The following is a 27654-nucleotide window of genomic DNA, read 5'->3' on the forward strand; positions in this document are numbered from 1 at the left end:
CCAACTGATAACGCATTGTTGTGTCACCTTAGACTCAACTTATACCATCAAAATCGACGTCTTCAATTCAAATCCCAATATGATCAGGAGACCTAAATATTATGGTTATTTGTACGTCCCATTCATACGAGCAAGTGTGTGGTAATTTATTATGATTTCTCTTAAAACATAGAAGTTATTGCAATACGTTTGATTTCACAACTTTAATTCCTCACAAAGTTAATTGACTGCCACTCATGATTAAACTAGGTTCTCAGCTGTAGTGATTTGATGCTCTCAGTCTGGTGATCGATGAGGAATCCCTAAACTACAGGAACTCATGCTAAGGGGACACACACATCCTGTAGCCTTTGGAAAAGCTGATGTAACAACCACCATGACCCACATTGATGCCGCTGAGAGGCCTTCTGAGGCATTTCCCCCTTTGCAGTAGAAAAAAGCTTTAAAATCTCTGGTTTCTGAGCTGATACTAAGATGGATTCTACCTGCCACGAAATATTATTTTAGGCAAAACTGGTGCCACTCAATGTCCAGGTTGCTAGCCTAAAGCGATTTCATCACGACATAAAAATCAGTTTTGAGACAGAAGAACCTGATGACTTAGCCAAATCCACAAGTTATCCACGGGCAGCTCCACAAGCTCCACAACCCGTTGAGGTGTAGAACCTGTGGGAGCAATGGGAAAGGAGGGGAAGCATAGCTGTAGGCCCTGACTCCAGCCCGAGAGGAATATGTTAACCGACTATACATCCTGGTCCAGATGACGCGAGCAAGCAAACCACCAACTTGTGCTTGAGGTGGGATGTGAACAGATATTGATGTCATGAACTTCTGGGTGATCTACAGGAATATTTCCTTGTCGAGTGCCCACTCATGTGGATCTAGCTGCTGCCTGCTCAACCAGTCCGTTTTTGGATGGCTAGGCCCCAGCATTCACTGCTACAGCCCTCCAGGCAAGCATCGGTGAAGATGATGGCCATCAAATCCACAAACCCCACTGATGGCCCTTTCATGATGCTGGATCTTGTGATCCACCAATTCAGGTGACCTCTGCTGACAGATGGGGCCACACCAATACTTCTTAATCTCCTAGCTGGGGAGACCCACTGGGACGTGAGGTCCCAATGCAGATGGCACATCTTAAAACACAGCCCACATCACTGCTGCCACCACCGCTATTGTCACTGTGAATATTATATGACAGAATAAAATTATTGTAGCACTGCTAAAACAGTTGCAATTAGAAAGCTACATGCATGTGTCTGTCATAAATAATGACAAAATATGGAAGTGGTAAGGTGTAATACATATGAAGGGAGGTTGTAATTTTATCTTTAGGTGATTGGCTTTTGGCTGCACTTCTGTGTTATGAGTATTATCCCCAGCATTGTAAATGATTAACTGGCCATCATCCCCTGCAAAGTCTCAGAACCAATTTTCTCTGCGTGGGTTAAATGAACCAGAGGCAGTGTGCTTGGCTTCAAGTCCAAGATACACCATAATATAATGTGGGCACGTAAAACAATTCATTGAAACCTAATCTGGCCTTTGCAGTGGCATACTATATGGCAGCTGTAAACAAAATCATAATTTTTCATTAACGGGAAAAGAGGAGTAATTGTGTGCTCATGAAAATTATGATTAATGCGGTTGCAGCCGTGCATAGCATCAATTGGCTCAACATAACAGCTGAACTGGATTAGCACCTCCCTCTGAAAAGAAGCCAACTTAATGGTCATCTATTTTCCCTTGAGGTGAAGCACTAATTTAAAACTCCTTTGATTCAAAATCTCCATGTGTTAATGGATTGGATGTGTGGATGGAAGGATAACGTAAAATGTGTATGTTGACTAACTTTGTCATTTTGTCTGGGGGCTGAATAACCTCCGAGCTCTCAACAGATTCACAAAGTGATCAGTTTTGCAGAGTTGGGAGTTGATTCTTACAAATACCTAGTCGTGTGTTTAATGGGGAATAATGAAAGCGTTATTTGTGAACCCCATTAAAACATTTGTACCATCACATACGTTATCGCGAAACAAAACCCCTCAATTTACAATAATCATATTAGAAAATTATATCTATGTGACTTTACAGAAAGAACCAAGAATATGAATTCCTGCAGGCACGAAAGTTTTAAGTCCAAATTTTACAATAATCACTCAATATGAATTGTTAAAAGTTACATTGAATGCACCTGTGTAAATAATATGCTTTAAGAAGAAACAAAACAATAATTAATCTCACATTTGATATTTTAAAGACTAGATTCTTGTTCCTGAATTCACTAAACCAAACTATATTTTTGAGGCACGTTGAAGTAGTTGGTGGCAAAATTCTGCACAGCACACAGCTGCTGAAACAAATGCTACTGATCATACCGGTGTTCCTGGGAACAGTGTAAGAACCAGTTAAGTAAAACCACGTCTCGAAATTATATTTGTTTTACATTTCACCGTATGCAGGAACAACTCCTCTTATCCGTGGTGATGTGGGGGATGAACATTGCACATCCTATTATCCAAGAGGTTATACATGATTTCATCCCGCTTATCCACATGGGAAAAATACAAATATAAGAATAGGGCAGCAAATATAAGGAGTTTCACGGATCCTATAATAGGAGTTGCGAGTAATATGGTAGCAGTTAATATTATTTTAATATTTTTAATGGAATATTGCCCAATTATATCCATATATACATATTGCCATTAGTCCATTTATATTTGAACTTAATAAACAGCAGGAGTGAATAACATTTTGGATTAAAAAGCTCTGTTACTTCTCCATTACCATCAGGCCATTGTGCTAAAGTTAAGAGAGTGTGCCGGAATTGGCTGTTTTGCCCGGTATATATCCAGAAAGTCAGAGGTCGGAGACCTGTAAGCAACAATGCTCCCAGGGTATTTTCTTGTGAGGATGTCTGCAAGAGCGGGAATCTTTACAGCGCACGTTGCACCGGGAACACGCTTCATGACTGCCCTGTGGATGTTCGTGCATGTGTAGTGACTGACTCAGAGACACTAAGAGTATGAGGCACTGTTTATTAATACGGCCTGTACAGTTAACACTTGGTAACTACGGTTCCCAGTCAGGACAGCTGGTAGACTGCTTGACTGGCGACGCCGGAATGGTGAAGACGGAGACGATGGTGAAGACTCCAGCAGCATGACGAGATCCCACTCCAAACGACAGCCCTGAGGTCCCCTCCCGGGGCCCCTCTTATACTGTCAGCGTGGCCTGGCTTCTCCCCTGGCCATGCCCCCTTCTGGAACCTACTAGCAGGTTCTCGATATGCCCCTTCCATAACTTTTCCCCTACATCCCTCTCTGGTCTATCACGTGACCTGCTGTCAGTGAGGGCTGCTGTAAGCTGCGGATCCCCTTACCTGCCAGCAGCCAGCGCTATGCTGCTACGTGACCGATTCTATGTCACTACACATGGACATGCATGTTGAGAACAAAAGGCTTCTCAATAGTTACACTTGGTGGCACGTGGGTGTGTGTGTTTTTGGTGTTTTTTTTACATTAAAAAAAATTGCCATAGTCTCCCGCTTATAAGACACTCAAAGTAAGATACATACCCAAACGTGCGCACGGTGTCAATACATTTGTACAAATCCAGTCAAGGATATACACACCAACTGGATTAGAAGACACACCACCAACGTTTTCTTAAAATTGTATTCTAACCGAGAGAATACAGTATATGTTATTTAAACTGTGTCAATCTGTACACGACGCTTACTTTTTACATACAACACATTTAATTTCACATGAATTTTATTGCCTTTTACATCATTTCACTGATTTGAGGTAAACCTACAAATCACAATTATCTATTTAAAATGACTGTTCTTTGGTAAATCGCATAAAAAAATATTGGTGTCTTCCTACTCAAATGAGCTTGCAGCAGGGTTTATATCCTCTCTTTACAGCCCTGAGAGAGTGGTTAGAAATCACGCATTCATATACAGAGAACGGGTAACTTCTGAGGACAAACTACAATTATACTTCACACAAAGTGGTACTAATTTGAATGATCTCATAGGGATGACACACTGCATTGACCTCTGACTTTGATTTGAAATAAGATTTCAGATTGTCCATCACATGATCATACCACAGTCCCACATCGACCTCAAATTTAGCAATTAATTGGTTCCAATGGAATAAAAAGCACCTCATTTGATTACACACTTGACCGTTAGCTGCCATTGTGAAACACACGTTAAAGTTCGACCTCACCACCCTCTCCCCTAAATGAACCAGTGTGACTTAATTCCCTGTGGAGCTGCGATAACATAATTGCCGGTTAGGACTGCAATCCAGTGTTCCCTGACACGAACAGGCTGTGTGGTATTTTCTAGCTTGGTGGAGGAGGTGGAGAGGAGAGGGGTGTGCAAGGAGTACTACCACTCCAACCTGGCACACGGGCAAGTTGGGAGAGTAAAATTAACCTTTAGTTCAATCTAGATTTGAAGTTTTCTTGACTGCAGGAATCCATACTTTTTGATTCTTTCGGTAAAGTCATGTAGGTATAAAATCAATTAAATCACGACGTTTCAGGCGCAACACAAGTGCCCGTTATCAGGTGGAAACAACCCCAGCAATAAACAAATTGCTGAAATTGCCAAAAGGAGGCTGCTTGTGATACGAGGCTATATATACTTAAGGGGGGGGGGGGGGGGAGCCAGGGAGGAGAGATAGAGGGGGTGGGGGCGTGGGGTAGGGGGAGTAGTGAAGTGCAAGCTCCAACCCGAGCCCGAGAACACAATGAGTCCAACCCGAAAGAACCAAAGAGTATGAACCTTTAGTTCTCTCCGCACCAAAAATAAAATCCTCTGTGGGAATCTGGCAACATCCATACACAATATGTCTGTGGATTCTGCCGTGGTGTTATGCTTACCATACTGGGGTTGCAATCCAGAGGTTTCCGGTTGCCTTGATTCAAACCCAAGATCTCAGTGCTAACCTCTGAGCCACCTGGCTACTACAACCACAGGAAAGGGATACACGCATTACAACTACTCATGTGTTAAGTATTGCTTAGTAGTAGTTTTTGTTCAGAGGAAGCTTCCCATCTCTCTACTTAAGGGCAGGCATTACACTATGTAAGACAATTTTTTTCTGGGTAGTCAGTGATATTTCCTAATTGCTTATGCCTAAAAAGTATAGAAAATGGCTATTATTCCCCACAAACTTTGCTTTTGTGACCAGAACATTGATATTTTGAAATTTACCTATTTTCAATAAGAAAACTGGCGAATTTCTGTGTTTTTGTTCACATAACGTCATAAAAACAACAACATATGAATCTAAATGAACATGTACAGTGATACCTCGGTTCACGAACGCTTCGGTTCACAAACAACTCGGTTCACGAACAGAAAATTTCATAAAAATATGCTCCGGTTCACGAACTCCGCTTCGGTTCACGAACAGGAGCCGCGGCCATTTTTATGCTAATTCCAGGCTGTCACGTGGTCGTGACTTCCTGTCGGAAGATCGTGGAGAGAAGCAGAGACACAGAAAGAAGTACTGTGAGTAATTTGAAGACACTTTCAGTGACTTTTTGATTTTTGGTGTGCTTTTTAGCACATACAGTACTGTTCTGTACTATTGTACTGTACAATACTGTACTTACTGTATTGTACAGTTCACCCGTTTGAGTGCTTACTGTACTGGACTCCCAATATGGCTCCCAAGAAGCATGGTGGAAAGAAGAAAGTGCGGAGCAGCAATGAAGGTGACAAGAACAGCAATGCAGGTGACACCCGCCTCCCACCTGCATTCCTCCATGCCAGAAGTCATCTTAAGCAAGGTTAGTGTTCTCTCTTTATACATTCCTATACTGTACAGTACTACAGTAATGTGTATTGTCATTTGTTTCATATTTTTGTGCTTCAAAAACAAACAAAAAAAGGTCAGAACGGATAAACCGGATTTACATTGAACCCTATGGGAAAATGTGCCTCGGTTCACGACCAATTCGGTTCACGACCAGAGTCAGTTGATGAATGAAGTTCGTGAACCGAGGTATCACTGTATTTATACTAAAGTAATACAAAAATGGCTACAAAAGAATTAGAAGTGAGTAGTTTTTCAAAATTTACGATTATACTGTAAATCACTCTCACGAATCAGCCCCCAAATGTAGTCTCCCATCGACCTAATAATTGCCCAGGAAGCCACGAACCACTGCGACAAAGCTGTTCAAAGCTGCTTTCTCCTTACTAGTGAGCTTGCACTCCAGGATCTTCTTTATCTGTGGTCCGACGAAGACACCGGGTTTGACCTTTACTTCAAACAGATTAGGGAAGAAGTATTGAAGGTTCTTGAAGGCTGCCGACTCCTTATCCACAACTGTGACAAATTGTTTCATAAGGCTCAATTTGATGTGCAGTGGTAGCATCAGCACCTTCCGGGGATTCACCAGTGGCTCCCACTTGATTTTGTTCCTCCCCACAGAGAACTTGGTCTGCTGTGGCCAGTGCTGCTCTAGGTAGTGTGCCTTGGTGTCCCTGCTGTCTCAAAGGAAAAGATAGCAGGGAAACTTGGTAAAACCGCCTTGGAGACCCATCAGGAATGCCATGAATTTGAAGTCTCCGATGACCTGCCAGCCATACTAATCAATCTTCAAGGTGTCCAGCAAGGTCTTGATGCGATTGTAATCCTCTTTGAGGTGTACCGAGTGAGCCAGGGGAAGAGACGGGTACTTGTTACCATTATAGAGCAGCACGGCTTTGAGGCTCGTGGATGAGCTGTCAATGAATAGGTGCCACTCATTCTGGTTACAGGCGATTCCGATTGCCTCGAACAGACTGGTCACATTGTGGCAGAAACATAGCCCATCTTGACGGGTGAAGAAGCTGCAAAAAGGTTGGTGACGCTTCTTCTGATCTGTGACTTGCAGACTTTTACCCAACAAGTTCCACTGCTTGAGCCTAGATGTCAAAAGCTCGGCATTGGACTTGGTGAGACCAAGATCTCTGATAAAGTTGTTGAGGTCTTTTTTGGTTGAGGTAGTATGGGTTTCTCTCATCAGCTCCACCTCTGAAATTGTCATCTGGATCTACGTCGTCCTCGCTCTCTGACTTGCTGCTCTCTTCTAAAGATGGCTGCTCACTCTCCGGAGGAGTGGGTACGGGGAGCTCATGGCAGTGTGGCACCGGGTTGATGGATGAAGGAAGGTCCGGATACGTGATAGCAGGTACATTCTTGCCAGTCCGACGTTTGGAAGGGTCCACCATGCATAAGAAATAGTTTCTTGAGTGGTCAGTGGGTTCCCGCCAAATTCTTGGAATAACGATCTTCATGGCTCTCTTTTCCCCGCTGTACCATCCTATAAAAATACATTTATTTCACGCATGACTAATGTGTAAGAGATTCTTGCAACATTTTTTATATATGATATCTGTTTTCAATAACATTGAAAATTTTAAAACATTTTTAAATTAAAAGTATTTACAATTTTTAAAACTGTAACAATTTTATAACATAAAATTCCTAGCAACAATTGTCTATCTTACCTTCCAAAGTTGATTTTCATTGCTCGCAGGTTAAATGAGGTGCCCAGGATTTGTGTTGATCCCCGACAGGCATGCTGAAAAATGCCTTGTAGGCCTCAAACATCTTCGTAGATGCTTCCACAGAGTACTTTATGGCTCTTGTCTTGTTAAATTGGCCACAGATAAATTGGCCACAAAGCAAAATGCGTCTGCCGCATGCTTGCAGCCTCTTGATGCCATCTCAGAAAAATGCAGATATGAATCCACTTAGGCAGCTGAAACTAAACTGAACTGGTGGGTTTAAGGCCTCTATGTTTATACTACTATTTATATTACTGGAAAGTTCTAAAATGTTCTAGAAGTTACTCCAAGCTTACTCAGCACTGTATCTATCTGGAATGTTCTGGAAAATAGGTAAATTTCACAATATCAATGTCCCGGTCACAAAAGCAAAGTTTCTGGGAAATAATAGCCATTTTCTGTACTTTTGAGACATAAGCAATTAGGAAATAAGACTTACTACCCAGGACCAAAACAAAAAAATTATTACACAGTGTTATCAAGGCATGTCTTGTAATCTCTTTACTTCTGTAATGCGGGCGTAAACGACCTCCCGGAAGTGACGTCATGGGGGGAGGCGTTACGTCACGTGGGGTAGGGGGTTCAGGTCTATAAGGGGAGAAACCGGAAGAGGAGGGGGAGTGATCGGAGACTGGGAAAGAGTGAGGCCACGCAGGGCGGAGGGTGAGAGAGAGAGTGGCGAGATCACCACATACACGGACCACGAGGTTCGGCTCCGTCGGCCAACGGTGACCGACCCCGGAGCAGCAGGAGCAGCGAGGAGGCTGCAGAGAGCAGCGGGTCTGCAAAAGGGGAGTTGAGCAGCGGGGGTCTGCACGAGGAGTTCAGCAGCGGGTCTGCTAGGAGAGAAAGTGGGCTACGTGAGCGACAGCAGCCTGGGGCTGCCGAACGAAGAGTATCTAGGGGAGTGCCGTGAGGGAAAAGCATAAGAACCCAAATAAAGGACACGGAGACAGAGAGAGTGTCCGAGTTCTTTATTACACTTCCATGCACAGCAGTGTGTATGCTTGCTTTGATAATGTCCCTCCTATTTATTATGAGAGTGTTACGATTGTACAACCGGATCCATTCATAGATACCCAACTGATTTCTAAGGATCATCTTATTTTCCTCTCAGCAGGTCATTCAATATTGTGAAAGTGATGGCTTCATATCGTACAGGCGAACAGAGAAGTACAGTGGGAGCTTGCATGGATATTCGCGGATCTAAGGCTCACATACAACGTCTATTTGATGATCAATTTGGTCAATGCGTCCTGCAAAAGAAACGATTTACGAGTATCGTACATTTTGTGACATGGCTTTGCTTAAACGTGTTAGTGAAAACAGACAAAACTCTTCTGAGGTGAGTGTGTTGCCTGTACTGCATGCCATGCTTAATCCGGCATCACAATCTATAATGGCATAATGTATCCTTGTTAGTTTTGTGGGGTATCTATAAATTGATCGCCTTATATATCGTACATTAAATGCATATGGGATTGACTTAATCAGCAGATAAATTATCTTGCACATTCAATGCTTCTATTCTGCTATATTTTATGACAGTGGGAGCTCACAGTATTCTAAGCCCACCATAGCCAAGTAGAGATCAGACTTTTTCCTGCATAGTTATTTTTGATGTTGTTAGCTTGCAGTCATGTCAGGTTGGCAGTATTCAGTGGCAGTATGGCACTTGATATTTCTTGGCTGTGGTCCAACATAGCAATACAACTTTGGTGACTTGGCTGTAAGATATAATGGTCTATATCTGAAATGTTACGTGATTCAATCTAGGGACAATGCTTGCCAAAATAAGTCACGTGTACGCTGTCAATTCTTAGGGATTTTTTATCTACATATCTCATTTGTTCTCATAGACACGATGCGTCTGACTTCATATGTGATAGAAGTATTGGCTGGGTTGTCAAAGATGTTGCTGCTATTTCACTCAATGGTGAAAATGCATATTCTCAAAATATTTCCATCATTGACATGACCCATCCCATCAATTTAATTTGGTGATGCTACACTATCACGAATGTGTGTTGATTATAAGTGTCTTTCACCTTGGACCCAGACATTGTTTATGATACTGGTCAATAAATATGTAGTGGGCCCAACTGAGTTGCAGACGTACTTCTTAGAGGCAACACATTTATTTCACCAACATGAATACACAAATGGGTAGCTTCCCCTTTACCAGATAGCAGCCTAGGGTGGTAGACCACCCGGATAACTACACTAACACACTGGGAGTTAGCATCAAACTGACCGGATCCTGGCTCGGGTTCCAGACCACGTGTTGGAGACTCTTCTGGACATAGAACGTATTTCTTCAGATGACGGTAGCAACAACCAACCCCGGTCCCTGCGGGGACCCGGCTTATATGCTCCCGGGTCGGGGCCGGCTCTGTCCTTGGCCCCGCCCACCTTCGAGAGTGCTCTGGCTCTCTCTCGACTCTTCTTGAGACAACTTTCCTGGACACGTGACCACCCCTTAGCCCCCACCTGGGGCCCCCCCTGTAGACTTTACCAGTCACGTGCCTTCGGGGTCAACTAGAGTGCCATGGCCCAGGATAACCCTGTCCATGGGCTGAAACTCTCCCACTCCCTCCGGTGGGAGACGTCACTGCACTCCATGTGTGGTGCCACTACACTATCCCAGCGCTCACCAAGCCCTCTCTAGGGCTGGTACTACACCCACCTACGGGGTGTCCACGATGACGGTGCATCGCATGCTGTGCCTTGCTAGAGCCGGCAATACTTGGTGACATGCACGATGCTACTGCATACGTGATGTCCGCGATGTGAATACATCGCACGCCATACCCATGTAGGGCCGGCACCATACAGTGACATCCACGATGTCACTACAAATACAATAAATGTGGTGCTGTATTTAAGCAAAGTCACATCCCAATCATACACATTTAATTGACAAGTGAGACCAGGAAAAACATTATGCTCAAAAAAAGTCAAATATAATGTGTTTGAACCCTGCACAAATTGCCTCATGCAACTCTGGAAGATGCCTTCAGTAGTGTGTGGCAAAAGCTTAGGAAAATAAATGCCTAACAGACAGTCCAAAAGCACACTTGGATTGAAAACTGCTGCAAAACCTTACATGTAAAATTTTAGGATTCTTCATGTTGTAGTCCTTTTGAGCCCTTAGGTGTCGCAAGTAAATTTTTCATTCGGATTTATTTTTTTACATTCATCCATTACTTTGCACTTAGCTAAGTGCCTATATAATGCTTATATCACCACTATAGTAATTGCATTGGCAAAAGTCTAGGATAGCCATAATCAGTCCATTTAGTCAAATTAATAAAGACTTTGACATGTCAAGCTTATTTTGCTTAACCAGGTGAGAACTCAAGAGACCAGTATAGGGCATTAGTATACCAGTAGGGACAATGATTGCTACTGTGTATAAACCCAATTCATTAATTTGCTGTTAATTTTCGAATTTGGCAAATTTGGACCCTGACACCGACACACATAATGGCCTACTCATGCAAATGCCGTCAGGAGATCGTTAACGTCCGCTGTTAAGCATATTGTTATGGCTATTTCACCTGCAGTAAAAACCAGGGATTTGAACCGTGAACCTCTAAAACATGCGGCGAACGCGATACCACTAGGCCACGTCACCGCCCTTGATGTGTCTGATTTATGGTGATGATCCTATCCTAGTAAAACGATACCACCATGGATATATCTCACATTTTATCACGTGAGCCATGCTGAGCTGGGACATGGCTATATTGACGTGTACCCCCTGGGGTTTGGTTGGACAACCACCAATGGATCCATGGTTGCTGATGCAGAGGCATCTTATACATGCACTGACGTATGCAATGGAGCAATGCTTAACATCAGGCTTTCATTGCCTTTTCTCTGCCGCCTGTAGGTGAGCTGCTGAAGAGCCATCTGCCAGTTTTATATGGCCTGTAACCCTGAAGCTGTTTGACTTCCAGCAGCGGAAAATGAAAGACACATTGTAGGCCATGTTCTGCTGGGGCTGTTCCTTGCCCAAGGTGACTATCGTGTTTACCCATTCTCAGCGGTCACGGTGAAGTGATTTCTCAGAGTTATAATTCAGGATACAATGGATGGTACCCGTACCCCTGAAGCAAAAAGCTTTTATCTCTTTAATTTCCGTAGTCAATCAACAAATCTCTCTTGCCATTTGCCACTCAAGTATCATTGTGTCCTGTTACTCTCACGAGGAAGAGACAGCACTTGCATTAGAACCGTTCAATCGTCTGCAGTTACTTTTAATTATTGTGAAGACCTATGTGTGATATTATCGTTACCTGCAAAAATTAACTACATAAATCAAATATTGAAACTAAAAATTGTACACATTGAATGAAAAGCGAGTTGAAAGTATACACAGTACAAAGAATATAGTACTTCATGAAAAAAACATTATTTGAATATGGAAATGTTGAACTCCACGTGAATTAACTGCTGAACTGACGCCGGGTCAGCCTCAGTCATTAATCATACTTGACCACACTGCTCGGTGCAGGGAGGTGAGGGAGTGCCTATGACCAGTTGCAGATATGAAAAGGTTCACAGTGCAGTGCACTAACCGCAGTGCTGCCACTCCACCCCAGTTGTAAGTGGACGTTGTAAAATTATTAGCTGTTTGATTCACATATGTGCAAAACAAAAAAAACACGTATTGTCTATGATGTTATTCATGTTTTTTGGTCAAGTTAAATACAGTTGCATAATGCAGAATATGAATCAAATTGGAATACAGTACAGTTCGTATCTGCTCCCTGTTATGCATCAGACATTGAATCTGCTCACATACTAGCCTGCTGTTTTTTTTACTGCATACAGCAGTTGCTTCAGATCTGTACAAAATTTTATTTTTTCAGCCGTACATAACCTAAATGGATTAGTTCAAAATACAAAATATTTTGATTGAATGTTTCAAATCTACAGGAAATAGCCTTGCACACAAGTTGCATATGTATAGTAGCTCTCCTTTTATATTTCTTGCAGTACATAATTTCATTAATCTATAAGATACATTATAAAATTATTAAATTGTGAACATGATGTACAGTATGCAATTGAGTATAACACATAGGCTTTCGCGACCAATATCATCCATAATAGAGGTTTTTGGGTTAGATCGCGTAAATATGTGTCGTTAAAACCCGCACCACCCGACGCAGCCAACTAGTAAGGGTTGTCACGTAAACAGAACGTGCCAATTCGTCACTAGTACAGCACACCGGTGGGTTGGAGAGCCAAGCCACAACATTTACAATCTGAGTATGACGTTTCACCGGTAATTACAACTAGCTTCATCAGGCGATAGCCAGATTTGTGGAGAAATCTTCCTGCTTCTTACTGTTTCGTTCCTTATATAGAGGTTTTAGATGTTCTGACCATGCAGCTGCGCTCTAGCACAATGTGGGGGGAGGTATTACTGAGGCAACGTACAGTGAGGGATAAAAGTATTTGATCCCCTGCTGATTTTCTACGTTTGCCCACTGACAAAGAAATGATCAGTCTATAATTTTAATGGTAGGTTTATTTGAACAGTGAGAGACGGAATAACAACAACAAAAATCCAGAAAAAATTATAGACTGATAATTTATTTGTCAGTGGGAAAACGTACAAAATCAGCAGGGGATCAAATACTTTTTTCCCTCACTGTACATGATGCATGTGCATTATGCGAGCTCTTTGAACTTGTCCTTCATGTCTATTGTGTTTATTAAAATAGCCCTACCAACGGTAACCCCTATTCAAGTACGCTGCCCTTTGTAGGCATGCATTTAAATAATGTATTCTTTGACGATTCGCTTTCACGCAGCACTAAGGCGGTAGCTATCCGAACGGTTAAAGTTATTTTAATTTCTTTAAATTTCGATAGATTTTCTCATTAGTCTTAGCTCGTAGTAGCTAGTTTTGCACAAAACTTCAACATTATCAAAATCAATTGAGTATCCTTGTTGGCACACGTGTTTTGCTACTGCTGACAGTTGTATTTGTGAGAATTTAATATTTATCTGATGTTCTTTTAGTCTCGTGCTGATCGTTCGTCCTGTTTGCCCAACATAACATTTACCACACGTGCAGTTAATCTTAGGTAATACATCTTTTGTACCAGATATTAATTTACGTATTTTATGTACCGCCTTAGTGCTGCGTGGAACCGAATAATCAAAGAATACATTATTTAAATGCATGCCTACAAAGGGCAGCATACTTGAATAGGGTTTACCGTTAGTAGGGATATTTTAATAAACACAATAGACAGGAAGGACAAGTTCAAAGCGCTCGCATAATGCACATGCATGATGTACGTTGCCTCAGTCACCCCCACCCTCACGTAGCGCAAGAGCGCAACTGCGTGGTCACCACATCTACGCCTCTATATAAGGAACGAAACAATAAGACTTCTCCACAAATCTGGCTGTCGCCTGATGAAGCTAGTTGTAATTACTGGCGAAAAGTCGTACTCAGATTGTAAATGTTGTGGCTTGGCTCTCCAAGCCACCGGTGTGCTGTAGTAGTGACGAATTGGCACGTTCTGTTTACGTGACAACCTTGAGGAGTTGGCTGTGTCGGGTGGTGGCGGGTTTAACGACACATTTATATATTTACGCGATCTGACCCAAAAACCTCTATTTTGGAGTATGCAATTGCATTACACAGCAAAATATTAAATATGTGGTGAGGAGGGGGTACATAACATGCAAATGATCTTTGCAATACAATTTTCATTTTTGAAGCCGGTTTGAATGTATGAGGTTTTTTTGCGATGGAAAGCTGGAAGCTATGCGCGGAATGGATAATTAATTGAATTGTAATACATTGTCTGTTAATTTAAAAATGTGGGATTCGAGTTATTTTTGTGTTAGGTGTCTATTAAGGTCTACAGTGCTGTAATATTTGTATGTAAAAAGCAGAGGTGTGGACTCGAGTCATGTGACTTGGACTCGAGTCAGACTCGAGTCATGAATTTGATGACTTCAGACTCGACTTGGACTTGCATAACAATGACTTTGTCCCACCTCTGGTAAAAAGCATCGTCACACATTGCTCGACACGCAGTCGATCAGCAGGTCACATGCGACGTCGTAAATGTGGGAACTCTGTCAACATCTATGACCAATGTGAGCGAGTAAGCCAAACACCCTCGGGGGCTCTAGAGAGCTGCATCTAGCCGAGCCCCTATGGCCAGCAGTGGTGTGAGCAAGCACTTGCAAGGTGCACCTTGACACAGGCAACTGGCATACCACAATCACACATTGTATCGCACACGTGACCAAAAATAATAATTCTTGTTTTAAACTACAGTAAACAAAAGCGTGTGTTCAATCTTCTTGGTTTTTTCGGTAAAGTCATGTAGAAGGGAAGTAATAAAATAATAAAAATAAAACATAATAAAATAATTCTCACGACGTTTCGGCTACAACGCAAGCAGCCATCTTCAGGTGAAGAATGATACACTGCCAAGCTAGGAGCTTATATATAAGCTGAGTTGGAGGTGGAAGAAGAGCGCCTTAACAAAATAATGTGCATATCAAGAGGAATTTTGCATATTCAATGCCGAAATGAATAATTAAAACAATACAATATTCACTGTTTATATTGTGCAATTTCACTTTTTTATTTGGATGGGAACAGTCTACTTTACTTTCAGATTCATACAATAAGCCATTTTACATTTGTTTTTAAAAGTGATAGTATTGCCGGCGTAAAAAGAGATGGACGTGAAATAACATTATCCTCTAGGCCAGGGGTCGGCAACCAAAATAACAAGAAGAGCCATTTCTTTCCAATTCGGTACAAAATTCAGTATTTCAAGAGCCGCAATGCATCTGAGTACATACGTACTCATCGTTAAGAAGCAGCCCGTAAAGAGCCGCATGCGGCTCCGGAGCCGTAGGTTGCCGACCCCTGCTCTAGGCAGTTGTTACGTTCTACAATCGTCAATGCTGGTATTGGTTTTCCACTTTACGTTTTTACGGGATGTGTGTCCTAATGCATATGTTTTGGCAGCACACACATCAAACTGGAAAATGCCCTATAGACAGCGCAGCCATATGAGGCTAAATTCAGACCGGCTGCTGACTACTAACCAAGTGAAAGGCACGGTTCGAATTGTTTGCAAATACGGTCGAAACTCCCTTATCCATGGCCCTATTATCTTCAGCACCCAAATAGGCTGAGGAAAATACCTTTGTCTATACCCATATTTAATGCATTTACAATCAGCTTCCGATTATAGATAATAGGAGTCAATAAGTAATTTCATCCTATTGTCCGCATTTATCCACAACAATGTTAAACCAGTATCCACAATATTTGTAAGTTGTTATTAAACCGGGTTTTTCAAGTATAGTGAGTTGATGGTCTCAACTGTACGCAACATTCAATAACTGCACTAAAAGCCATCACATTTACATTTGGTTCCGCACTTAATTTTGACAAATTCTAGCTCTGAGTATTTAAATATTGGTTGCACCGTCATGCGACGAAAATTACTCTAACATGCAAAGTGGGTGGGGAAGTATTTCCCTCGACTGTAGATGAGAGGTGTCTAGAAGGGTTCTCAGAGGTAGATCTGTGATATTCACTTCCATGCACCCATCTCTAACAATAAGGATTGCACTGTTCTTTTATATATGGGTACTTTGTCTCATGGCATGACACAGATAGCACAATCAGAATGAAATTTGGTGTATCTATTAAACAGCAAGAATTCCCATGTGCATTAATATCATAATATTTGCAATAATCTGCAATCATTAAGCCTCAACCCTATGTATAAAAAATATGTTATTTCCATATTATTCAGTTTTATATATGCTAAATTGCACACTATAACTTTCAACAAGGACAAAGTTTGGCACACCATCAAGCTTTAATGTGCCCTGTAAAAACTTTTTTAGGCAATGAAAAATCCATTTGGTACAAATTGAAAGCAGACTGCCATTGGATTATTGAATGGGCAAACTGCCTTCATTCTCCATTCAGTGAGCAGGTTAATGAATATTGGATTTGGGAAGCATCGCTGCGTACAATGTATTCCCGTCATCGGCCCATTACAGGATGGGCATGTGGTGTGCGATAAGTTCTGGAGGGGAGCATTAGCCTGGTGTTCTAATAACAGGCACAGTGGCTTAGAGGGTTGTTTTCTGTGTCGTCCCATTGATTCAGTGTTCCTGCAACACTGGCAAAATGTTAGGCAACGTGTGATAATCACCCTATTTCCATACGGCAGGGCAAATGGAGCATTCATGCATTTCCCATTTGATGTGCGGATGTATATTGGGTGGCTTGGCATGCAGGCGCAGATGCACATGAGACCTTGCGAGCTGTGCTTTTGCTGGGTCGTGGACTAATCTCGTTCAGATGGTTGTACCGTCTCATTTGCATTTTATTTTTTTGCCCAAGCACTTACAGACCATTTGGTCCAACGCTCATAAAATACGACTCGGTAGTTCGATGACACATCAAGGTTAAAGTTATCTATACAAGTAAGTAATGTTGCATTTAAGACAAAGGCACTGGGCTGTGACATTAGTTTGTTTGTTCAGTTAGAAAATGTCAGCATGGATAATGGCATCTGCAATGAAGCATTGTGCACAACTGAGCCTTGCCACTCGCACATAAGTCATTGTTCTGCTCTTGGAAGTGCATACATACATTAAAACAAACGAAACAAAGTGCAGCGCTGCATGCATTGGTGCTCAGGGACAGCGGTGCAATTAGTTGTAAGCTGAGTAATATTCACTTGTGAGTTGTTTTAATTGAAGTGGAACCTTACACCACATGGTGTTGGTATTTTGTTTTGGAGGTGCCAAAAAAACCACCAGGGGTTGCGAATGAATGACAAAATGGGGAAGTTCCGTTTGAACTGCTTAATGTGCAGCACAGGGAATGCACACAATGTTGAACTGCTCCAAACTTAAAACATCAATTGAAGTTCATCTTGCTAATGTAATAAGACGGAAGAAAGAACACAATATATATTTCGCACACAGCAGACTAATTGGTATCCCGGTTATACACATCGAGACCGCCATTTCCAGTGTGAGTGCACACATTTAAAAGTGCCTGATCGTCGTACTGATTAGTAAATGATGTGGAGATAAATACTAAACGTCCACGCCATTCATATTGTAAGTGGCACACAACGTTTCGACAGAGTTGATCGGCATGATATTGTTTTAGACCTGATCAATATTTAACTGATATATATACAAAAACATTTGTATGTATTTCACACTAAAAACTATTTCTGATTGTTTTCCATACAGTTAACAACAGTGCAGCATCTAAAAAGTTTAGTCAGGATATTAAATAGTAGAAAACAGATGCACATCATTATATAATGCAGTAAACCCGAACGCAAATGTGCTCCTTGTGTGATGAGATTATCATATGAGAATGTGGCCTAAAAATAAACCTAACATTTGGCTAGTGATAATAGTTTTTAAATACATAATTGACCGCATCGTGTCTTTGCAATTATTTCACAGCATATGTTTTTAGCTCACCACAGAAATGTCAAACGTCTCCCAATTTGCCAAATTTTATTACTTATGTAAAGTTGCCATTGCTATAATGCCCTTAATGAATACAACGCAACAGTGAAAAGTTCTCTATAGATGCAATTATTACATTTTATTTTCGCAATTGTAAACACACTAATGCCACTCTGACAGTTCTTACTGTGCAGTTAATGGGATGTACAGGGTTATACGGGCTGACACCTGGTCTCCCAGGCTCTCTTGTCAGCCTCTGTTCAACACAAATTATCCCTTAATGGACGAATGTGCCATTATCCATTCTACATTGCGGGTGGTAAAATACACGTTATTTATAGCAAGCGTGTTCATGTAGATACACCAAGATGGGAATTCTCAAATTAACTAACCACAGTAATTTAGACAAAAGATTTATGCTAATGTAAATTTCTACACTAAAATAGTAATTTTGTATATATTTTTTGTTACCTGAGCCAAGTTTAGATAACAATATTAATCAGTTGCTTTTAGTGTTGTGGTTATTTGGGCCGACTTTAAATGTCTCGCAAAAGGTTAATGTTCTTTAATTTTTCAGATACATTTTGAAACGTGCAACATTAACTTAACGTATGAGCGCCAATTTTAAACATAAATCGCATGGCAGGAGATTTCGATACGGTAGTTGCTGCTGTTTGAATATGTTTTTGCTGACATGATTTGCAGTTTATATAATTTCCATGGAACATGCCAAACAGACATTTTTGTTCTATGCTGTTTTCGATGGCACATGTTTTCCCAACTGATTACAGCACATAATTTACATGCTACAGGAATCCAAATGGTATTTCATTCAGTTTTGGACTTTCGCAGATACACTATGAGCGTCATTTACATCTTTCTATAAGTTGCATTGATAGCCAATGTTGTCGAAACAAACAGCTAATGGCATTTCTGATGACAGTTCGCACCCAAATGCACGCGTATAGATTCCCTCCTGGCCTGCAATGTGCATCGCATTCTGGAAAAGCGGCATTGCGACTAAAGAGGGTGTGGCTCAGGCAGTGTGTGGGGCGGGGGGCGATGCGCAAATACAACTCCTCATTCACAGGCACGCCTGCAGAAAGTCCACCCAAAGTCAATGCTGGCAGGAAGTGTGCCTTGCATTTGTTCTCAACAGTCACAGCCACTCTCTCAGCTTCCTTTCCGCTCGACTCCCGAGCACCTTGACGTGGTGCTGCCACCATGTGTCACGTAAGCAAGAGGTACCCCCTGCTACCTAAAAATTGATATGTTATTGATATTTAACAAAGAAAAAATATATATATAAATAACCGTTTTTTGTATGATTATTGTTAGGCTCTGTTTAAACAGCTTTCAATTTCGCGACTGCCCCCCCCCACCCACCTCTTCCTGGGACGGTTCTAGATCTGCCTCCTACTTTGCAGACACGTTCACTCCACGACAAATCTCACCAGAGTTCTCCACTTCATTGTGCCGCCAGCGCGAATGTGTGACTGGCTGGTGGGTCCTTAGCGGTGAGCTATTGGGGATTATCAGCTGCTGCTGATGCTGGGTTTGAGGATGTTATTCGAGCGTTCGCCAGCATTCAGTAAGCGAACTAGAGCCGCCTTACATTGTTGGCGAGACGTCCTGGCAGAGATGTAATGATTGTGCGAATTGTCACCTCAGCCATGTGTTCCAAAGTCATCAGTCTGTTCAACAAGTGTTCATCAAGAATTTCCCGAAGCTATCATATATATATTTATTCGCACTGCTTGAAACTATCATCATATATGTGTTATGAATGTATGCAATACTCTAATGACTGAACATTTATTATTTGCTTACTGCGAGTAAGCTTTGTATGTACGAACTTTTTTAGCACCGTACGTAACCAACTGTGCTAATCGGAGGTGCAGGGAGATGAACAACAATCGAAACACACACAAAAACTGTTCTAAGCAAGTCAGTTTATGTGCTGCCTATTCACAGTGGGAACCAGGGTTGCGATTTGCGCACCAATTTCCGCAAACATGCTGTTTTCGACCGCATTTCGCGGTAGTTTCTGTGACCCTCTTCCGCACAAATTTCCGCAATTTGCGGTGATTCCTGGGAAGACTTCCGCAAATCGTGACTTCGATTCCCGCCTATACCGGTGCCGTACTCGCGCGGTTGGCGCACATATCTCGCGTCTACCCACTTGCCTCTGCCGTAGCTACTCTATACCTCCTGCAAATAAATACACTTTACTGCTAACGATAATAGCTCATAACATCACACACAGATTCAAAAATGAGCAGCACCCCCACCACCAAGAGCAAGCCTATCGTCCTCGAGCGCTGGTTCCTCGGCCACCTGTGGCTCATGTACGACGAGGAGAAAAGCTCCTTCTTCTGCACCACGTGCTCTGCCGCCGGGCCGAGGCCGTGCATCTTCCACAAGGATATACCCCGGGCGTCTCGGGCAAGTTTTCCCTCGACCGCATCGTCGACCACGGCGACAGCATCGGCCACCTCAAGGCCGCCGAGACGCTCCGAGCGAAGTCGGCCTTGGAGTTGGCCTTCCAGCGCAGCGGCGAGCAGGAGCAGAAGAGCATGGGCGCGGCGGCCGGCGAGTCGGGCGCCGCCGACTACACGCTCTGGCATTCGCACGCGCTGCGGTGCGGCTACTTCATTGCCAAGCACAGTCTGCCCTACTCGATGATGGAGCACATCTGCGGCCTCGTGCAGACCAGCATCAACTCGTATGCGGGCAAGCAGGCCTTCTCCACTGCCAGCGGCACCTACGGCTCATACTGCTCGCGCGACAGCGCAGTCGACATGGTGGAGATCTGCAGCACGTCCATCTTGGAGAAGACCGTGCACGAGATGCGCGAGGCCAAGTTCTTCTCGATCAGCTGCGACGAGAGCACGGACGTGGCATCTTGCAAGAACGCCGTCGTCATGGGCCGCTACGTATACTGCAACGCCATTTGCATCCGCATGCTCGGCGTCGTCTCCCTCTCGAGCGGCAGCGCCAAGGCCGTCTTCGACGCCATCATTGAGCTGCTCGATGGCCGCGGCCTCGACATCGAGGACCTCATCGGCTTCGCGAGCGACGGTGCGTCCGTCATGACGGGCTGCAACACGGGCGTCGCCGCCCGCCTCAAGTCAGTAGTTCCACGTTTGGTTTCGGCACATTGCCCAGCGCACCGTGCTGCTCTTGCGGCAGAAGATGCTGAGAGCGAGTACGAGGAGGAGCGCATGCTCGTCGTCGCGGGCATCTACAACTACTTCAAGAGGTCGCTCCCGCGCAAGGAGCTGCTCAGCGCGGCCATGGACAAGCTCGGGGCCCCGCACCTCAAGCTGCTCCTCAGCGGGTTCACGCGCTGGCTCTCGCGCGGGCAGTCATTGCACAACATGCACCGCCTCGCCCAGTCCGTGGCCGAGGTCCTCGCGGACGACACGAGCTCCGTCGCCGCCGCCAAGTACTACAGCTACTTGCGCTGCGTGGCCTACCACGTCTGGATCGCGCTCATGTCGGACGTGAGCGGCATCCTCAACATGCTCAGCACGGCGCTGCAGGCCGACGACATGCACATCGTGAGCGTTGGAGGCATCGTCGCCGCGACCGTCTTGCAGCTGCGCTACACCTTCTTGACCACTTTGACGCTCGACACCGTCTCGACACCGGCGCTCCTCGAGCTCAACGAGCGCCTCGGGGGCAACGTGCAGTCCGAGGACGAGGACGAGGTGGCGGCGACCTTTCGCGCCGGGGGCGAATACGTACAGCGCCTTGTTGCTCATCTCGAAGAGCGCTTCCCAGAAGAGACGCACTCCACGGTACGGGCGCTCGCGATGCTGTACCCAGACGAGATCGCCAAGGCGGCGCACATCCAGACCTTTGGCGTGCACGAGATCGTCGCGCTCGGCAAGACCTACCTGCCGGACGCCTCCTCCTCCGAGCTCGTGACGGAGTACAACCACTACAAGTACTTTGCCATCGGCAGCTTCCGCGGCGTCGGCGCGACGGAGATCCTCAAGGTCGTGTGCAGCAACTCGCACATGCAAAAGTCCCACCCCAAGATCCTCACGCTCATCAAGATCGCTGCGACTTTGGCGCACGGGTCTGTCGACTGCGAGAGGGCCTTCTCTCTGCAAAACAACATCAAGACCGTGGAGCGGTCGCTCCTCACGTGCAAGCAGTTGAACGCGCTTATGGTTTGCACCCCGACGGACCAAAACTCAGCAACTTTGATGCCGAAGACAACATGAAGCGCTGGAAGAATGCGAAGAAGAGAAAGTACATTTGCTCGTAATCACGCTCTGCCTTTGAATAAAGTACATTTGCTCGTAATCACGGCTCTGCATTTGAATAAAGTATGTGGTTCTTGTGCGGAAATGCGGAAATCATATATTCATTGCAATCAGTAGCTCAAAGCCCTGCGTGATGTTGGGCCTTGCATATATCCTTTCCAATAGAACGCATTAACGTGTTGTTAAAAGCGCGCGGTCACAGGAGTAGTCTGTCCACCGTTTGCGGTTGACATTAGCAGAAATGCGGGAAAAATTGAACCCTCCTTCCGCATTTTCCATGCCGAAATCGCAACCCTGGTGGGAACGCTGAAGCTCTCGAACGGAGCCAACTGTGTGGAGAAACTGCATGCAGTGTTAGTGCACGCATAATGCACACGCACGCTGCAGTCGGTGTGTCGTTCCCACCTTTAATAAAGTCCAACACGACACGGTGCAATTCAACGTGGTTTTATTAAATGTACAATAATGCAGTTATTCTCTTGATGTAATGTTCTGTCTACTTGTTACAGCCGTCTGCGTAACATCTCCATCTCGTTTGTGTGCTGAGACCGCATCCAATCGCATCTTCGTGGGAGAGCAGTGGCAATTTTGGAACAACTTCGTTTGCATTTCTGTGTAAAATTTGTGTCAAGTGTCTTGGGCTTTAAGTGGATAAAGTTACATTTTTAAGTGCTGCTATGCTATGCCAGTGCACACCATTTTATAACCTGCGTTTTTTCTCTCCTGGGTTTTTATAGTATTTGTTGGAACAATTTCCTAAATAAAAGAAAGAATGAATACATTTTTCACAAAGGTGGTTCTTGTGTTGCAGTTTTGTTCAAGAAGCACAAACTCATCTATTTGAAGGAATATATATCTAGATATTGATATGCTTGCTCTAAACTCTAAAGCATTTAACATGTGTAGCGTCAACGATTCAGAGACAGAGTTTCTCGGAGGCACTTTCTTTATTAACAACTTTCACGGTCTCGTCCGCACACTCTCCACTGTAGCTCAGCCTAGCCTGTACACAACACTAGCCGTCTAACACTTACGGCGCTGACTGAGATAGCCAACTACTATCTTTCACAGAGCAATATCTAGCGGAGACGTTAAGCGACAACGGCGACGAGACGACAGCAACAATGAGACGAGTCCATTCCCAGAACCGGCAGCCTCGAGCTCCCGCTCTCGGCTCCTTTTATGCTACCAGCGGGGCCTGGCTCCGCACTGACCACGCCTCCCTTCTCGAACCTGCTAGTAGGTTCTAGGGGCCTCCAGATGGGGTCCTCCGTGAACCTTGCCCCAGTTCCTCTGCCCTGCCAACACACCGTGCACGCCCTCACCGGCGTGTGTGCTGTCTGTCCACCACAGTTCCCGCTGCTGTCCACCAGCCAGCGCTATTACACTACATATGTACACATCTTCACTGGGCTAAGACCCGGGGCCTGCCAAGGACATGCTGGCAGGATTATGTCGCTCGGCTGGCCTGGAAACGCCTGGGATCGCCTGGGAATTCCCCAGGAAGAGCGAGAGTCCGTGTGTCGTAGTGTAGTGTATAGTGTGGCATATAGTGTATTGTATAGTGTCGTGTATAGTAGTGTTTAGTGTAGTGCATAGTGTAGTGTATATTAATGTCTGTCGGCAGGGAAAGGGAGCGTCTGGACCGCCACTACTCAACATGCTGCCGCCATGTTACCCTCACCAGGACAAGCGGATTGAGAAACGAACGAACGAAATCTTTGTTGAAATGGATGAAAATATCAAATGAAGACAGGAGTACAATACACCATGTAAGATTGTTATATTGTACGGAGATACTTATTACAGAAATAACAAAAGCAAACTTGTCAAATGTAATAACTGGTTTATTTTAACGTTAATCTTAGACTATCACCACACAATAAATTGCATATTTAAATATGTGGCCGAAAGGAAAAATATTTGTAAAAATATTACAATGCATACTGTACATTATTATATTTGTTTTCATATCGTGAGATAAACAAACTTCCATTCAGAACTCCCTTAAAAAGAAGTGCGTCAACTTCTTTCAGAGAGCACCATTCTGCACCATGCCGTCGCAGAAGCGCTTCTGAGATTGATGTTATTGCCTCTGATCCACGCAAGATAGTGGTGCATCTCAGCCCGTGCTACAGACGTGTGTATCATGTGGCAATCGAATCATGTTTGGTTTCAATTATCAGAATTGGAAATCTGTTCACTGGTGACCTACTGAAACCATCGACTCGCTTTAAGAAATAATATTAAGGCAGCCAATGACATTGATACAACTCAATCCTTTCAAACTAAATCAAACTTTTGTAAATTACGTGTTAACCTTTGAAATTGTAAACGTGTAATTATGATTCATCTTCGTCCGGTCATTGCCTTCATTATTATCACTGCCATCTATCATCATGAACGGTCAACAATTGTAGCAATAATAAACTTAGTTGCACTCCAGCTGACTGTGTTCGGCTGTGGTCGTAGTCCTTCACATTGATACTTCTTGCACGTACGTTAGGGTGGAACGTGTATGGCGTGCATTATCGTACTGTGCACAATGCCCAGAGCTATGATCCAATACCAATAGGCTCTGCACATAGGACCCTGCAGCCAAATCATTCGAGCAATGGTTTGGGATTATATCCGTACAATTCCAACAGAAACATCTTGGCACAAGGACAATAAGGAATCAAGAAAGGAAAAACACATAAGTGTGTGCTTGAAATGGTTTTGTTGAATGGTATGTGTCGGCTAATATAACTAATTTCATTTATTGTGTCCATCTAGAGTATTATAATGGTTTTGATTTAAAAAAATGTATATATATATTTGCATATGTGTTTAGAATGCAATCTGCAATGCCCCTTATGTATGTCAAGATTATGAGATTTAACATGCCTGAAGGGAACCATGTTTTGAAATTGTCACTCGAAGAGCACTTTAATTTGCCATAGCTGTTCTCTTCTTTATGAAGACCTTGTAAGACTGGCCTTTCTTGCTGGCACCACAGAAAATAAGTTGAGGCTGCTCATTTGTTATGCGGATGGATGGTGTGTGTGTTCTGGCAGAGCACTTGACTTGCAATCTGAAGGTTGCAAGTTAAGATCCCAGTTGGGGGTCGACTGAGTCAATCATGCCATCTGTGGATCAATACCAATATGTAAGAGGTCAGCAGTGGTTGTCATTTGGAGAACTGGCTCCCGTCATAGGCATGTGCAATTTCCACCACTGGATTATAATCACCAAGAGAAGTGAGCACCGCTCTATTTGAACACGGGGACATTTTACCTCTTTCAATATGTAGACTCTGGTTCTAGATGCTCTGTCCAAATATTAGTACCACATTGTGAGTCTAACACAGCATGTAAGCAACAATGGCAAATGAGGGCCCTATAATTTAGATAAAGTCCTGCTGCCAATAGCATCTGGTAACCAAGCAACATTTGTTAAACACGCCTGACTGCTGATGAGACACAGAAGGTCGATACCAATCCACAGTTTGCTTGCTTCCACAAATTTTGCTTGATTATATTGGTCTGGAAATGCACAAGCTTGTTGTTCTAAAACATTTACATTATTTAAATGTGGAGACAGAATGGAAATATGCTGATATATGCTCATACCAGTAGAAAATAAGGTCCTCTGATACATTAAAACATGACAATCTATTCATTGAAATGAATTAATCATTGCCTATTCATTAATTTTGTGCTGGTAGTACATATTTTTTCTTTTTATGTTTATTTCTTTTCGTTGAATATATTTAGAGACACACAACAGTGTTGCAATAATATCCACCAAAATTAAAATATGCACATGTTACAGGTTTCATGGTTCCCCCTCTTGTTCCATATGCCCATTTGGAATAATAATAATGTGGCAATGTTTCAAACAGGACAGCTTCATTGGAATTTTGGCATTGGCAGACCTATGCACATATGAACAAAAAAATAACATTTATTTATAGTCAGATATTTTTAAAAAACAAAAATGCGTAAGGATAAAAAAGTTGATCCTTTTGTATATATACTTTTGAAAGCCTGCGGCTAACAAATTCCATTACGTTCCACAGTGTCTTACATCTGGCATTTTATTACAAAAGTAGCCAATCTACCAAGCAGAGGAAAAAGTGCCAGAGGCTATACATTTCGTTTCTCTCCATCAGTGTACACACAGAGATGGATTCAATGTGCACATTACAATCCTTAGCCATCTAACATTTGTCAACAGACCGGATCAAATGTCCGGGACCGCAGGCTTTAGACGGACTCGGAGAGCTTTCATATCTTTCGTGATTGGTGGGAGGATGCGTGGCATTAATTTCAACTAAAAGTAGTTTGGCTGCTTTGAAATAAAGAATTTCAGCAAGAGATAATTTGCTGGTGCCTTGAAGCTGTCACTTTGATTCTGCTGGTGAATGGATCTGCGCGTTTTGAGTCTGATGTTATGAATGGACAGACAGTGATTTTGACTAAGAGCTCTCGAAAAAAAAGGACTTTGTTAAATTTTAAATACATAGGCATGAATGAAGAATACATATCCATGCCAGACATCAGTATAAAAAAACTCAAATGTACATGCACTGTCAGCCCTTTGTGTGACAATTTGGCAATTGTATTCACAACTCCTGTGTAAACTCTGTCGCAAAAACTAAGCAATGGCATTTTAATGTTGGCTCTTCACCCTGTGCGAATGAAAATTATATCACATCAGGAATAGAAAAACATATTCCAACACCATGTTAATAAATCAAATAGCTATGCTCTGACCGATATGCACAATACTGTATTCTGTATAAACGTCAATGTTTTCATTTATTATATAATGTACAGTATTGTAATTTAACACACCCAAGAGTATTCCCACAACAGGGACATAGCAAAATGATTAGCTCATGTGCAGAAGCGAAAGGGTTAATGACATCGTAAGACTATGAGTAATGGCAATTAGTGGGGGAGGCTTTCATCCAGCAGCAGATTGATCACGGCTATTGATGATGACACTGTCATTTGTTTAACGTGTCGACTGCTGTATATTCCGTGGACGTGTTTTTAGAACTGCTGTCCAAACTTTGACATTGACCATTGTTGTTCAGCCTTAAAGGATTTTTGGAAAAAGAGCATAATATTTTTTGAATAAAGTGTTGTACCAGCTGCTAAACGGAATCAAACACATGGATTTAAAGTGACCATTAGTATGGTTAGCTATATACGGTACTATATACTGTACTATATATATACACTAGCTGTACTACCCGGCTTCGCCCGGGACTTGTATCTACCA

The sequence above is a fragment of the Lethenteron reissneri genome, chromosome 34, assembly GCF_015708825.2.
Source record: "Lethenteron reissneri isolate LAM-NWPU_2019-01 chromosome 34, ASM1570882v1, whole genome shotgun sequence".
Lineage (NCBI taxonomy): Eukaryota > Metazoa > Chordata > Hyperoartia > Petromyzontiformes > Petromyzontidae > Lethenteron > Lethenteron reissneri.